The sequence below is a fragment of the Rhinopithecus roxellana genome, chromosome 2, assembly GCF_007565055.1.
Source record: "Rhinopithecus roxellana isolate Shanxi Qingling chromosome 2, ASM756505v1, whole genome shotgun sequence".
Classification (NCBI taxonomy): domain Eukaryota; kingdom Metazoa; phylum Chordata; class Mammalia; order Primates; family Cercopithecidae; genus Rhinopithecus; species Rhinopithecus roxellana.
Window position 1 is genome coordinate 42,987,069 of NC_044550.1, and position 15,564 is coordinate 43,002,632.

At 35.1% G+C, this 15,564-nt stretch overlaps 1 pseudogene; it reads right to left on the minus strand.

Moving 5' to 3' along the window:
* Window positions 1–12,523: 12,523 nt before the first annotated feature.
* LOC115894871 lies at window positions 12,524–14,420 on the minus strand (annotated as a pseudogene).
* Between the last annotated feature and the right edge of the window lie 1,144 nt (window positions 14,421–15,564).

The window sequence follows — 15,564 nt, forward strand, 5'->3', positions numbered from 1 at the left end:
TATTCTTTGATTTGCTATGTGTCCATGTTCTCTGGTACTTTTAGTTTATATTCTACATAAGCTAGCCATAATTGCCATACATCATAATCTCTAACTATACAGTTAGGAATTTTTCAAATACTTGTAGCAACATGAGTTTAATAACAAATAATTAAAGATCAAAATATATAGGTTAAAATTAACATAATTTATCTGCTTTAATTTTATGGATATCTGAATAACATAATGATATAAGAAAATTTTTAAAAATCACTGTCATTCATTTAATAGCTCAATAGTGAATTTTGCTGCATAGTAATCCAAATATCCTACTGGTACGGGATTCTCAGGTTTTGGTTTTGCTTGTTTGTCTGTTTGTTTTCAAGGAGATAACCAGAAAGGAAAAAAAAAAAATATTTCACACTGTTGAACTCAGTTTAATTTCAAACCACACAACCATGAATTCTTCAGTCCTAGGAAGTGATGATCACAGAGGGAGCTCATCCTTTCATCACAGAGTTGAAGAATTATTTTGCTTTGTGCAATTCTACTGGATACATTTTGACAGATCTTCAATTTTCATTTATTTTGTAATCAAAAGGAGTCATTTCCTTGGCACTGGTAATGGTCTGAGTAGTTCAGAAGGAAGAAACAGAATCAGCAGGGGCAAAGTGTATGATATTTGAAACATCAGTTCTCTCTAAATTTTGCTGAAAATTAAAATGACAGTTAATTTATTTATCTGTTAGCAGAGTCAAAGCCATTTATATGAAAAATAAATTCAATGGGTAACCATGTGGATGTTTTGTGGATTTGAAGCTCTTTAGTTGCTACAAGCAATATTTATGGACAAGAACAGCAGATCTCTTTATACACTGAATGTAAAGGGAAAAGGAGAAGAAAAAGAAAGTGAAAAGAAGAAATATAATGTGAATAGAAATTTAAAAAAACATAAAAATTAAAGCGTTTCATTTAGTGGGAAGTAACTTACTCTAAATTCAAGATGTCAGATATAGGTTTTGTTTGATATTATTTAGTATCTCAGAATCTTGTTTTATTTCATATTGTGAGACTTCTACTTGGAAAGATATTGGTGTTGGTAATCGTTCTTATCTATGTTTATGTCCCCCACTTCATCTTTTCTCATGATGACAAAAAATTTCCTGAGCTTATTTAAGAACATCAAAATAAATTATGAGAATTATTTCATGTAATTCTCACAACACTATGAAGTAGCTACTATTATAATCTCCACTTTAGGTATCTGAAGGCTAGCGATGTTAAGTAACTAATTTAAGGTCCAGGACTGCATTGTGCCTGTGGTTTAGAAAAATATATCTGCCCTTAGCAGGCACAGAAATTACTGTGGTCTGTGGGTGGGCAAGCAGACCTCTGACTGGCTTTCACGTTGAATAGCAATTTTAGCCAGAAACATTGGTATGAAGATCACCCTGAACAACTCTGCATGATGTCCCTAATGAGGTCACAACCTGTTATTGATGAAACTGAGATTCACGTCTTCCAAAACATGTATTTGTCACTACTGCACTCTTTTGACACTCAACTAACTCTAGTGAATACTTCAAACTTCAGATTGATTGTCTCTTCTCCAAATTCCTTTTCTAAGTGTTGCCCTCTGAATTGGGCACCTCTCCACAAGCTTCAGTCAATCTTGTAGATATTTCTGACAAGAACTCACCATATTGACTGAGACTGTGAAGTTATTTGTATATTTTTCTAGGTGATCAGTAAACATTTCTATGGTACATATTTTCTCATAACCTGGCACAGTCATATATTACAATTTCAATAAATATACACAAATATGAGGAAGTTCCATTGCCCAGTAGAAATTTGGTAAATGTATGTCAGGAGTTAATAAAGCCTGAATCTGATCTGAATCTGAGTTCCAAATCCAAAAGTGTGGAATAACATGAAAACAAACAAAGAAACAAGTAATAGAGGACTTATGAAAGCATAATTTTTTATCTAGCAGTCTATCCCAGTTGAGTATACATTGAAAAATTGACATCACAACTTCAATGACCCATGAAGAAGCACTGAAGGGTTAAACTTCCTCTTTCACTGCCCCCTCTCTAGAACTTTCCCTTTTTATGCTGTGTTTCAATGTGTTAGTATTCTATGTTTCATTGAAATAAGGTGTTATGTTATATAAATTAGACCAAAGTATATATTGACTTCAATATATAAAAACCTTAGTTCAAAAACAACTCAAAATATCCTCTGGCCCACATGTATTTTGCTCTTCAGTATGACATTTAAAAGAAAGATAAGAAAATGGAGTGTCATTTTTTTTTTCTAAGTCACTACTCAGTTGACATTTCTGAATAGCACAAGATTATAACAATATTAGATGTAACTTGACTAATCATCTTACATTTGACCTCAATTTGTGAGAATATTTGTAATCACATGTGATCAAATCCTATTACTCTATCAGAGTTTTAAAATACCATTCCATAATAAGATCTCCATAAGAAACTAAACATTCTCTATATCTACATATGCTAGGTAAAATAATATACACATATAAATTATTTTGTCTGTCATTTCAAAAGTCAAACTATTACACAATAAGTGGCTAAAATATTTAGAAATATGAGCCATGATATGTTTGTTTGGGATATTGAAATTTCTTTGATTCTTAATTTATGTGTGTACTTGACAAAAGCTTAAGAAATCTATACAAATTTCCAATTTATCATTGGTATTTTACCATCGCAATTTAATGGATGTGTTTCTCATATAATTAGAAGGAAGACTAAAGACTTGCAGGAATTACACAGAGTCAGGGCTATAACCAAATTAAATAAATTTGTGCTACATTTAAGTTTTTAATTTTTTAGTTTCCAGCTTGCCACTTCTCAATAATGTATGGGTAAATGGGCTTAATGTGTAATTTTTCTTTGAGTATACTAATGAGGCTTAAGAATCAAACTCTGGGCACCTCTAGATTTGTAAAAATATATTAATAATTGTGCAATAATGAAAAAAGGCCAAACTGAAGTATATATGAATGGTAGCATACTTTGCAAATTGTATATAACCTATACAATGACATAATGCTTACCACATGCTAAGCACTGTGTGCATGCTTTACATACGTTGCTAATTTAATTCTCATTTCAACCCTATAATGTAAGTTGTATTGTAATCTGTATTTTCTATATGAGAAAACTGAGCAACAAAGAGAGTATGCAACTTGCCTAAGGTCACATATTATGTGACAATCAGGATTCACACCAATACAGTCTGGCAGCAAAATACAGGCTCTTAAATGGTTTTCTTGCTACTTGCCTAACATTGTACAAAAACAAAATCACATGATTACAAGTGCAAAGCTATTTTAAGAAGATGAATGTTTAGAAACAGAAGGAAAGATAATGCATGTGCATTTGTGCAATTGCCTCAGCTTTGAAATAAAATGATAAAGGACTGATGAACATACGTAGTCAATTTCTTATGACTGAAGCCTATTCACGTGCACGATGTCTATGTTGTGGGCTGCAGTTTCAGACTAACCTGGAATGTATGGTGAACTGGTAAATCAGACTTACTGCATGTTCATTTATTGAGGTACTGAAGTATTTTTTTGTGAAGAAAGAGGCAGCCTGCTTCAGTGAAGCAGCTGAGGGCACACAATACCTGGGTTTGAAGTCTAAGTCTTTCTTTTATTAGTTGTGTGACCTCGAGCAAGTTGCTTAACCTCTGTGTACCACAGTTTCCTCATTTGTGACATGAAGCTAATAACAGTACCTGACTGTTATTGTAGTGCGAATTAAATGAGTTCATGTTGAGAGAGTATTTACAATAGCACGTGCACACATTAAGTGCTATACAATTGTTTTTCAGTTAAGATAAATTCAAGGATACCAAACTTGACCGCATAAGAGAGTATCATGTTTGGAGAGAAGAAATAACTTTATTGCAAACCACAAAGTGGTGTCTGTCACTTAAATTCTTCACCAATCTACCTCCTGAACTCATGTGGAAAAAAAGGAATCAGTAAATCTACAATAGTGCTTTTTAACCAAAAATTTTCTAAAATTGGGGTGAAGGGTAAAAATAAGCTTTATGAAACATAAAAAATAAATAAGCATTAGCTTTTGACCTCAATGAACCAAACGCAACTTCAGCACATTAAAGAATGGAGTACCATGAAAAGGTATAAGTGGGGCTAGCTGAAGTGTTGTGGCACTATGAGGAAGCTGGCATTGCAGCAGCACCCAAGAGTCGATAGTGCAAAGCAGGAAATATCTGTGTGTCTTCCCTGTAATAGTAAGGGTGGTCAGTGGGTTAGGGAAAATAGTCACACTATACGATAAGTACCATTTAGAAGGGATTCTACTTCTCATGTATCTTATCAGAAATCTAGTGGAGAAACTCTAACATACTTTGTTACTAGTCTATCATTTATACTTAGGAAGATAAGTAAACATGGATTTAAAATTGCTTCTTTATGCAGCTTTCAGTTTCATGAGTACATAGGTGTATAACATTTTCCTCTAAGATCATTGTCACCATACTCGTTTCCACCAGATGTGTATCAATGGCAGTCCTGTCTTAAGTTTAACTTTTCTAACCCATTTTTTTCTAACTTAATTCAGTCTTGTCACCCAAGTACTGAATACTAATATATTAATGGTTTAATATTGTAGTTTATCTGCGTTTGTAAAATCTGTTTCAATGTATATCCTAACATTTAAGGAGAAAAACATTTGAAGAGGGCAATGTGGAGGAAAAAAGAAATTTTTAAAGAATATGAACTAGTCCCTGTAAGTTCAGAGAACATAAAACAGGGAGGTAAAAAAGAGGGTGAAATAAATGAATGTGAGTTGTATTCCAAAGATATTAGGTGGTGAAAGCAAATGCTTTACAGAAATACTCCAGTCCACAAAATAATCATTAAGTGTTATTTGAAAAATATAACTTTAAATTCCTGGGTATTTTCAGTTGAAGCTACCTCATATGTGAACTATGAAATATTCTCCATGTGTATAGTTGCTTAACATTTTTCTCATATGTTAAGTGTTATAGTTTGATGACACTCATAATCTCAACTGAAATGATGATGGTAATGGTATGATAATGGAAATGATAATGGTAAAACTCTTGTTTTACTATTTTGGGGTATTTTTAATGATCTGTGTGGCTGGTGCATCTGTCTTCATTGTTCATGTGAAATTTTCTGTTAATTAAAGAATTTGAAAGTAGAGAAAATAACAAAAACAAAACAGCGACATTACCTATAATCCCACCATTCAGAGACAAAAATGTTTCCTATTTTAATATATTTTCCTCCAGTGTATCACTTTTAAAATGATAAATAACAGTGTAGCTCTCTTATTTTGAAACAAATAAAATATGATGAAGACAACTGGAAGTCAGGTGCTGTAACTGGAAGCCAAAGGCCAGCAGTGAGAGCCCTCTATTTAAATCTGGGGTCATAAGTGTAACAGATAAATACATTAAGGAAATGGAAAACATTCAGCAACCACAAGGTTGGCAGGTTGTGGGGGTTGGGGTCTGCTGATTTGAGAGCTCTTCCTCCCGCTAGTTTATCATCCACACTTCAGTGATCTTTATGGAAATTACCAATAAGCCAGACTAGTGCAAATAAGTCCACTGAGGTAGTTCTTAATACCCATTCTTATCAAATTGAATCACTATGGAACTAACCTTCTATAAATTATTTCAGAGAGTTGACATTTTATGTGCACATTAAACCTACCTGGAAAGGGGCCATCAATCTGGAGAGGGGCACAGCTGATTTCTGTCAGGCTTCAACTTGGTATTTATTAAGCTAACTCTGTATATCCTTTAACACTGAGTGAAACATGACCATTCTTATCTGACCCAAGGTAGAGGCAGCAGGAGAAAACAACGCAGCTAGGAAAGAAGAGAAAATACAATTGTGTTTTACAAAGAGCTAGATCAAATAAGTGTATTTAATAGCTGTCAACATTTTGACTTCAGATTAATGTACAGATTACACTGATTCAACACGGTTTAAAGGATGCAACTGTCAATACTGACTGGTTTGCTTTGTAACTATTTACTTCAAGTAATTACAATTTCTAAAAGCCAGTGGAAGAAATATTTATTGTGTGACCACAATAAGACATGACAGTACTTAAATGGAAGTTTCTAGGTATGTATGAACATGCAATGGACAATACATTTATCTTTTTGTAGAGATCTAAATAACACATTTTCAAGGCAGAGTTTAGAGGATTGAATACTGGGTAGCGAGACCAGAAGTGGAGATAATGATACCAGACATCATTATTACATACAACCAGACAGTCTGTCCCTTTATAATTTATTTACCTATGACATTGTAGGATAAAGAACATTATCCTGTACATATCCTCATTTTTTCATTTTTGAATGCTTAAATCAGTTCTGAGAAATAACTTAGCTATTCTACTAAACCTACATTACTCAAGAAGATGTTGAGATTCACAAAAGATGAATACTTTGGGGAAGTTTAGGTTGGACTCAATGTGTTGTAACCTCAGGGCTGCCAGGCACGATGGCTCACACATGTAATCCCAGCACTTTGGGAGACTGAGGCGAGCGCATCACCTGAGGTCAGGAGTTCAAGACCAGCCTGGCCAACATGGTGAAATCCCGTCTCTACTGAAAATACAAAAAATTGGCAGGGTGTGGTGGTATGTGCCTATAATTCCAGCTGCTTAGGAGACTGAGGCAGGAGAATTGCTTGAACCTGAGAGGTGGATGTTGCAGTGAGCCAAGATCGTTCCATTGCTTTCCAGCCTGGGCAACAAGAGTGAAACTCTGTCTCAAAACAACAACAACAACAACAACAATCTTTGGGGTCAAGGTTCTCATCATCATGGTATGTTGTTCTTCACAATATAAACTTATATGCCTCAAATACTTGAGAGTTGTCCATTTTAAATAGTTAACCTATTAGGTAAAAGATTCAATTTCTGTTTGATGAGATGGAACATTTTCCCACTTTACATTACACTTCATATTGTATAGTAAATTCATTAATTCTCTGAATATAAATGTTAATATACTCAAACTAATACTTTTGTTCAAACAGTTTCGTCCTCATTTTTCTAATATTTCAGAATCACCAAGCTAACTATGATTTCTGTACCATTAAATTCTAAAGATATTTTTCATGCCTCATTATATTCTAACTCCAAGCAACACTTATTACATTTACCAATTTATCTCTTTCTTCCCTTGGATTCCTCCTACTTCTTAGATCACATATGTCAGTCACTTTTGCCAGTTCCTCTCTTTCTACCAAATGCTTGTGTTCCTCGAGTGAATCTGAAACCTTTCTTTTCCCCCTTTGCTTACACTAGGGAGTCTCATCTTTACTCACAGCTTTAATTATTATCTATGTGCAGATGACTTCCAGATTGTGTCAATCAAGACCTAGCCTCTGGACAACATACCTACATATTTGCCTAACTCTCTGGGAGTACCTCTTGGATGTCTGCAACACACCTCAAATTCAGCTCTTTCAAGATTAAATTTGTCTTTTTGTCTTATATTAATGATTCTAACAAAGTAATTTCTAAGCAAATGTGTAGTTCAGCTTTAGTTTAATGGAAAACTGAAAATTAATGGTTTGGGTAAGGCCATCTGGAAAGAGTACAGGTAAAAATTTTGACTTACAGAAAATACCTTAGTTTGACATCTCATCTGGAGGACTTTTATGCCAAACTCATTAATGAATGCAACATTGCCAAAGTGTTTTGGAGCTTTGGTAGTTTAATACTTCACAACTTCTGGTACAATTTCTTTATATGAATTTAAAAAAAAAAAACAAATCATTGAAATAAATATACTTGACAATGGCTTACTGATTAGAATATGTAGCAGACCCAGCACTTTGGGAGGCCCAGGAAGGCAGATCACCTAAGGTCAGGAGTTTGAGACCAACCTGACCAACACGGTGAAATCTGATCTGAACTAAAAATATAAAAATCAGCTGGGCGTGGTGGCAGGCACCTGTAGTCCAAGCTACTTGGGAGGCTGAGGCAGGAGAATAGCTTGAACTCGGGAGGTGGAGGTTGCAGTGAGTTGAGATCACGCCATTGCACTCCAGCCTGGGCGACAAGAGCAAAGCTCTATTTCAAAAAAAGAAAAAAAAAATTTGGTAGAGACAATCAAAATTAAAAATTGAAAAAATACTGTTTGGTGTTAATTAATTACTATATACAAATAAAAAAGGGTATAATGATTGAATACAACACAATTAATGAACACATTAAGTCTGAATTTCATTCTTAGATGCCATTAATCTGATTTCATTAAAGTCAGTTTTAATCTAAACCCTATACTTTTTTTTTTTTTTTTTTTTTTTTTGAGACGGAGTCTCGCTCTGTCGCCCAGGCTGGAGTGCAGTGGCTGGATCTCAGTTCACTGCAAGCTCCGCCCCCCGGGTTCACAGCATTCTCCTGCCTCAGCCTCCCAAGTAGCTGGGACTACAGGCGCCCGCCACCTCGCCCGGCTAGTTTTTTTTTTTTGTATTTTTTAGTAGAGACGGGGTTTCACAGTGTTAGCCAGGATGGTCTCGATCTCCTGACCTCGTGATCCGCCCGTCTCGGCCTCCCAAAGTGCTGGGATTACAGGCTTGAGCCACCGCGCCCGGCCTAAACCCTATACTTCTTAAAAGGAATTTGGTTGAAACGTTATGTTTTGATATTAATAAAGGAAAAATATTTTTTCTAGTTATAAATTATTTAACATATTACTATACAATTAAATGTTAATACACTGCATTTTCTATAAATTACCAAATACAAAGAATTCTTACCAAATAAAAAAATGTAAACTGATTATTGGCATTATTTTCATACACTCTTGAGAATCTGAGCTAATGGGGAAGATGTGCCAATGCTGTGCCTGTATGATGGAGCTATTTAGAGCAGGAAAAAAAGTATGTAATCAATCAATTTTATTCTCTAAACATTGTCCTTACTACAGCTTTTAAATGTAACACTGATAGGTCAATTTTTGCTTCCAGACTGTAAGATGGACCAGTTAGCAACTTTGCGACCATAAATGCATAGCTAATTTAAAAACAAATTTGAAATATTGAAAACTAAAATTTATTTTGATTCTTATTTTTTGATGTTTGTTTCTGTCTTTTATTTGGTCCTTATTTAAAATGGAAATATTATTGATTTTTTTTTTTTGCATATATGTGTGTTCATCATGGATATCGGCCTGTAATCTTTTTTTCTTGTAGTGTATTTGTCTGACTTTAGTGTTGTAATAAATAAATTTGGAAGTGTTCCTTTCAATTCAATTTTTTGGAAGTGTTTAAGAAAGATTGTTTTTTTTTCCTTCTTCTTTAAATGTTCAGTAGAATTCAGTGAGCCCATTAGGTCTTGGGCTTTCTTCGATGGGAAACTTTTTTTATTACTGATTCAATCTCCTTATTCATTGTTCTGTTGAGAATTTCAATTTCTTCATGATTCAGTCTTAGTAAGTTTTGTGTATTAGGTTGTATGTGTCTGAGGCTTTATTCATTTCTTCCAGGTTATCCAATTTATCAGCATATAATTGTTCATGGTAGTCTTTTATGATCACTTGTATTTCTGTGGTATCAAAGCAATGTTTCCTCTTTTATTTTGAGTTGTATTTATCCACACCTTCTCTCATTTTTTCTTAATTAGTCTAGCTAAAGTTTTGTCATTTTTTCATTTCCAGAAAACTGAATGTTAGTCTTGTTGATATTTTATATCATTTTTCTAGTTTCTGTTTCATTTATTTCTGCTCTGATCTTTATTTTCTTCCTTAGCTTTTGACTTAGTTTCTTCTCCTAGTTTCTTGAGGTAGTATTAGGTAATTCTGAATTGTTCTTATGTTTTGATGTAGGTGTCTATTGCTATAAAGCACTTCTTAGCACTTCTTTTTCTATATCTCATTAGTTTTAGTGTGTTTTTTTTCCCTTTTTGTTTTTTTCAAAGTTTTTTTTTTTTTAATTTTGCTTTTAATTTTTTTGACTCTGTTAAGGAGCATGGCGTTTAATTTCCACATATTGGTGAATATTACAAAAATATTTATATTATTGATTCGTTGTTAAATATGATTTGGTTAACAAGGAGACTTGATATAATTTCAGTCTTTTCAAATTTGTTAAGACTTATTTGGTGGCATGACATATGATCTGTCCTGGAAAATGTTCCTTGTGCACTTGAGAAGAATGTATACTCTAGTTGTTGGATGGAATGTTCTTTATATGTCTGTTAGGTCCAGTTGATCTAAAATGTAGTTCAAATCCAATATTTCTTTACTGATTTTCTGTATGGATGATCTGTCTATTGTTAACAATCATGTTTTGAAGTCTCCTAGTATTACTGTATTGCCCCAATCTGTTAATACTTGCTTTATACAGTTAAGTGCTTTGGTGTTAAGTACGTATATATTTATAATTTTATATCTTCTGGATGAATTGATTCCTTTGCCAATATATAATAACCTTTTCTATTTTTAAAGTTTTTTACTTAAGGTCTATTTTGTCTGATATAAACATAACTACCCCTGCGTCTTTTGGTTTCTAGTTGAATAGACTATTCTTTTACAACTTTTCATATTCGATCTGCGTTTGTTCTTAAAGGTGATATGAGTCTTTTGTAGCCAGCATATAGATTGACTTCTTTTTTTCTAATGTCCATTCTTCTACTCCATATATTTTTATTGGAGAATTTAATCCATTTACATTTGAGGTAATCATTGACAGCTAAGGATTTACCACTGTCATTTTGCTCATTCTTTTTCAGTTGTCTTGTAGATTCTTTATTCCTTTCTTCCTCTCATCCTATCATCCTATCTTCCTTTGTATTTAGGTGATTTTCTATAGTGGTATGCTCTGATTTCTTACTTGTTCTATTTTATATATCTACTCTATGTTTTTGCCTTTTGTTACTAGAAGAATTACATAAAACATCTTATAGTTACAACAAGTTAGTTAAGCTGATAATAAATGAACTTTGATTGCATTTAAAAAACTGTACATTTTTACTCCATCACCCCACATTTTATGATTTATGTCACAAATTCTATTTTAAATTGTACAACTCTTAATGAATCATTGCAGTTATTTTTTAATCGTTTTATCTCTTAACCTTCATATTTCAGACAGAAATGGTTTATGCACTGCCTATATGTCTTCATTTTACGAATTACCATGTTTTTCTTTCAGCTGAAATAATAACTCCATTTAGTTTTGCTTTTCTTCCTCCTTTTTTTTTTTTTTTTTTTTTTTTTTGACAGACTCTTGCTCTGTCACCCAGGTTGGAGTGCAATGGCCCAATCTTGGCTTACTGTAAACGCTGCCTCCAAGGTTCAAACCATTATCATGCCTCAGCCTCCTGAGTAGCTGGAATTACAGGCATGTGCCACCACACCTGGCTAATTTTTGCATTTTTAGTAGAGACAGGGTTTTGCTAATTTGGCAAGGCTGGTCTTGAGCTCCTGACTTCAAGTTATCTGTGTGCCTTGACCTCCCAAAGTGCTAGGATTATAGGCGTGAGCCACCATGCCAGACCCTTTAGTGTTTCTAAAAAGACAGGTCTGTTGGTGATAAATTCCCTCTGATTTTGTTTGTCTGGTGACATCTTTATCTCTCCTTATTTCTGAAGAATAGTTTTCCTAGTTGAAATATTCTTGATTTACAGTTTAAGTGCAGCACCTTGAATATATTATTCCACTCTCTCTTGGCATGCAAAATTTCTTCTGAGAAATCTGCTGTTAGCATTATTACAACTCTTTTATATGTGATTTGCATATTTTCTCTTGCTGCTTTCAGGATCCTCCCTTTGTCTTTGGTTTTTGACAATATGTCTTAGTGTAGTCTTTGAATTGAAACTGTTTGGAAACTTTTATCTTATGGTAACTGCATTTTTATACCCTTTCCCAGATTTGGAAAGTTTTCTGCTATGATTTTTTGAAATAAGCTTTATGCACTTTCGTTCTTTTCTTCTTTTAGAATTCCTGTAAGTTGAATATTTGTTCTTTCGATGCTGTCCCACAGATTCCATGAGCTTTCTTTATTCCTTTTTTTTTTCTTCCTCTGACTGTATATATTTCAAGAAACTGTCATTTAGTTCAGAGATTCTTTCTTTTGCTTTTTAATGTCTTATGTTTCTACCATTGCTTGTACCCAAAATATGCAAAGCTCCAGTAAATGATTTTTTTTTTTTTTTTTTTTTTTTTTTTTTTTTTTTTTTAAAGAAAGGCTACTCAAAGAAAAAATGTAAACTCTCATTGATTTCCTTCCTTTGTGGAGTGAATTGCCTGCTATGGAAATTAAGGGGTGTTTTGTGAGCTGCCCAGCTTTCTTGAGGATCTCTCCATTTCTACAGTTCTTCCTCCCATAAACTCTTTGTTGAAAGGTGTCAAAGGTCTATCAGAGATGCACTGAAGTCAGGACAAACAGTGGCATTCTGCTAGCAATCAGCCAATCTGGAGTTCACTCCCACTGCCTATTGATTAAGGCCTGGAAAGCTGGGATGATTGTGTGTTTTCAGTACAATGCAGGCTGGTCTGACCACCCATCAGCCCTGGCCAGTGGGAGGCTAATGGGCACAGGCTATAGCAGGCTTGAGGTAAGTGCTGGCTCTCAGTGCAAAGACAAAGAAGGGCAAGCCCTGTTTAACTGGGATGGCTCTGCTGCTCCCCATGCTGTCCACATGACTCTCCAGGCCTTTTTTTCTCTCTGTCTGGGTCACTCCATATTCAAGAGGTGAAAAGGTTGGACCGGCACTTGGACTGCTTATGATTAGGCATAGGCTTATTGGCAGTGGAAGGAACATCAAGCCAAAGTTCCTTCTGGCTGGTGCTGGGAGTTGATGGGACAAAGAAGAAATAGCTCCTTGTAACAGGCAACAATCTTCTGATCAATGTCCTGGAAGACCCTCTCCACTTTTAGCCCGTGTGTAGCACACATCTCGTAGTACATGCACTGCTTTAGGTCATTAGAGAGCTTCCTCACCCTGGTGTCATCGATGACCTTTGGGTTAGTGGAACTTATGGCATCCTGGGTGCCCATCAGAACTGGAAGAATCTCCCTTGTGTTCCGATAGCTGGCCATTCAACTGTAGTAGTGCTAAACAGTCTGCAAACTTACCTCATTCTCCAAGGTGCAGAAAAACATAACAGCATCCACCTGCATGCAAACTACTCCTTCAAGGGGCCTCTCTTCATCTCTAATGAGCAGCAGATAGCCCTAGAAGTCAACATCAGTCTCTTTCTTAAAATTGCCACCTTCAGGAAACTCCACCTGGACATATGTGCCCATCAGGTACTAGTGTGATAGGAAGTACCAGTTTATATTCTTTAACAAACTGGAAACAAGTTTCTACCTTTAACACTCTATTTTACATTTTCACTTCATTCTATTTTTTTTTTTAATTTCCAGAATTTCTGTTTTTTTCCAGAAATTCAGGAAATTATCTATCTATCTATCTATCTATCTATCTATCTATCTATCTATCTATCTAATCTAATCTATCCATCCATCTATATATTCTCTTGTTAATTTCTAAACTTAGAACTTTTTGTAATTTTGTTGAATCATCTATCGGCATTTTTTAAAAAGTTTGTTGTGTTTTTAAAAACAATTATTTAAACATTTATCAGGCAGTTTATATAGTGTCATTTCTTTGGAGTCATATACTGGGAATTATTGTGTTATTTTGGTGGTGTTATGTTTCTTTGTGTGTGTGTGTGTGTGTATGTGTGTGTTTTTCTTCGTGGATTTTTGTTGCCTTATTTTGATGTCTGGCATTTTACAGGCTAGTTTTTCCAAGGAAAGACCTTCCCCTTTGGTGTGGATGGATGCAAGGGCACTTGCTAGATATGTTGTGGGGCTTCTGGCACATGTGTGGACACAGGTGTAGTCTTTGTGTAGCTCTGTCAGTAGAGGCTGGTATTGATGAAGATTGCAAGGGTCTTTAGGCACCAATGCTGTGGATGTCTTCAGTGGCAGCAAGGGTTGTTGGGGTCTTTAGTGGCAGTGGCTTTTAACATCCCCCCAATCAATTATTCTCCCACTGGGAAAGTTGTGACTGATGTGGCCCCTCTTGGCATTGGGTCTCACTTACGGGTTCACTCCTGGTGGCAGTAGCACCTGGTGTCTTTGATGAGTGGTGTCCATTGAGTAGCCACACAGCTGAGGCCTTAAGTATAGGCATGCATGGAAGACTGTAACTCTGGAGAGCCAGGTCTGTATTGGCACTGACGTCTAGGACACAGGCATCCCTCCTACTGCATTGGTAGCAGTATGCAAAACATGGATGTTTGTGAAGTAATGAGGGAGCCAAGAACAGGAACGCAGGCATGAGCAGTATTAGAAAGGGTCTGGTGTCCAGGCAGGAACTAGTTTCAATGGCAACTGAGCTGGTGCCTGGAGTTTGGCACATGCAGCAAGAACTTCTCTCCGGAACACATAGTGCAAACTAGCGTGCTATGACAATGGCCCTGGTGTCTGAGAGATAGGTTGGTTCACTACAGACACAGAGCCTAGTTTAATAGTGTGGGCACTCTCATTGTAGCCATGGCTCCAAGGCTGGAGGACTCATGGGTTTGGGAGAGGTTTATTTTTCAAAGCAGCTCAACGGTGGCCACTCCTTGGGTAGGCGAGGACTTATGCAGCCATATCTCTGTCTCTGGGGTTTTCTGGTAGAAATGACTGTTGGTTACCTTCATGGCAAAAGATGCCAGTGTCCTTTGTGGAGCAGGCCACTGAGGATCACAATGATTCCTACTGTATGACTGATACCAATAGCTTTTGCCTTTCTTCTTTGCTCCTAGCTTTCTCCTGGTGTCTAAGGTATGTGAATCTCACCTGCAATCCTTTCTATGTAGATATTCTCCAGTTTTTAACTGTACTGTGTTGCTGCAGATTTTAATGGATCCTTGAGCCCTCTCTGGACTATTTTGATATTTGGATAGCAGTCTATACTTGTTTTTATGTGGTGGGGTTGAGGGCTGGTACTTTGCCATCTTGGTGATAACATTCTTCTAGGTCCCTGTTTGACATTTTCTAATGAATATTGTCTTATATGTATATATGCCTGTGCCTCTGGGCATGCACAAATATTTAATTCAGTTTTTACTCTACCCTTACCTTAAAACTCCTATATTAATTTAATGTTCAGGTTTATTTCATAATTGCTCAAATTATAATATAGAAATTAATATGATATAATATTCTCTAATATATTTTAATTATATAGAAAATATGTATTTACTAGGAAAACATTAAGTTATTTACATGCATTATTTCATTTAGTCAAAAAATTGAATTCATTAGGTAAAATTTCACAGAAAAAAAAGCCTGGAGTTCAGAGAGTTTTTCTTTCTTTTTTTCTTCACATCTAAACAGTTAATATTGGAGATGGTATTCAAATGTAGGCCATTATACCTAAATAAATATTTTCACTAAATTGAATGAAAAGCTCCTATTACCCATTATATATTAAAATAATTAAGAATGCAACGGTAGGGGAATATTAAGTTGTTTGAAAATATCCAGCACTGAAAAAATTTTACTTCAACTTTTTC